Raw genomic sequence first — 1,810 nt, forward strand, 5'->3', positions numbered from 1 at the left:
CTTGATACATTTTCAGATTAGAAGAAGTCAGCTGAGGAGGTTCTTGCATCTTATTAGGATGCCTCCTGGAGGCCTTCCTTTAGAGGTTTTCCCAGCACGTCCTACTGGGAAGAGACCCCGAGGAAAACCCAGAACTCACTGGAGAAATTATGTATCCTTTCTGGCCTGGGATTGCCTTGGGATCCCCCAGGAGGAGCTGAAGTGTCTCTGGCAAGATGGAGGTCTTGGTTTCTCTCCTGGACCTGTTGCCTACATGACCTGACGATGGATGGATGGACGGATGGATGGATCTGATGTTCTGAGAAGCTGATACGATCCAAGAATGTGATAAGAAGATATCTCCAGATAAAAACCAAACGTGTAAAAATCTTGCAATTTTATTTGCATATAAAGGCAGCTAAATATATCACAATAAACTGAAAGAGAGAACTAACATTTCCATGAAGAGGGATACAATCAGAGAAAAAGAGCGAGAGGAACAGAGCACGAAAAGAGCATTTACAGCTGTTGAAGAGTTGAGACAACTATTGGCAACATTTTTTTTTGTGCTAGCAAGATTGCATTTACACACAGTGCAAAATTAGAAAAAAAAAAGCAATAAAATACAAATACTATCAGATTTACACTTTAACGGACATCTTATCCATGTTTAGGCAGGTGTGTTGTTGGGAACAATCAACACCTGTTGGATTGTGATCGACAAACTTTCCTCTCAGTCAAAATCATTTTCTACATTGAAGAGTTGTTACAAATAACAAACTTGTGGTGAACGTTCGATGAGAGCATTGAAGATACAAGAAGAAAAAAAAAAATGCACCTCTTTTTCCTTTTTTTTTCGTCAAACAACTTTTAGTACAGATGTTTCATATGATGAATATATAATATATATATTTTTATACATACATTTCCAAATTAGATGAGTAAATCCATGATGGGATGGTAGAAAGGGAAAAAATCTGGCTGTAACTCATAGCTTTCCATCCCTGCGTTGGTCAGGTGTTGTTCTGCGGGGATGATGGGTAATAAATAAGGACTTTCCTCTGAGCTTGCAGAGAGAGAGATAGAGAGGGGCTCTAGCTGAGAACATTAAAGCTAGTTTAAGGCAGTGTCCCTGTCAGCCAAAAAGAACAAAATAATAAAGAACTGACGAGAAATCCCAAAAAAATAAAATAAAATAAAATAAAAATCATGACACAACATATCGTCCATTGTCTGGCCAAACCAAACGTAAAGAAATTGTACAAATTCACAAAGCATTAATTATTTTACAGTTCTGACCAATATTTATCAAGAGCAAGATTGTTTAACCACAAAATGTCAGAGGAAAGGAGAATACTGGTGTGAGCCAGACTCAAACGTGAACATGTGACAGAACGTGTTACTCACGGTTTGGGCTTTTTTTTGTTTCCTCCCGTCGTGATCAGAAAAAGTCAAAAAGTTTCAGATGCTGAATTTCTCTGCTCTCGTCTGGCGTTTTTGCACTAAGGCGTCATGATTTTAAAGGATTAGTTCTTCCTGCAGCTGACAGGAAGCAGGAGTGCGAGACGAAGGATCGCCGGCGTTAAAACTCTTACCTCTGCTCAGCGAGACGCGGGCTCCTTCGTGGGTTAGCTCGCCTTCTTCACGTTGTTTTTTTCCACACTGAGCAGCTCCTGATTTCTCACACCCTGCTGACTGAGAGCCAATCCGAGCAGGGAATCTGAACTGTTGGCACGGTTTAGAAAACAAAAAGGACAACAAAAAAAATAACAAAAAAGAAAAAAACACCGGTATTCTCCTTTAAAGCTCCCCCTTTCGCCCCCCCCCCCCC

Source organism: Kryptolebias marmoratus, linkage group LG15, assembly GCF_001649575.2.
Source record: "Kryptolebias marmoratus isolate JLee-2015 linkage group LG15, ASM164957v2, whole genome shotgun sequence".
Lineage (NCBI taxonomy): Eukaryota > Metazoa > Chordata > Actinopteri > Cyprinodontiformes > Rivulidae > Kryptolebias > Kryptolebias marmoratus.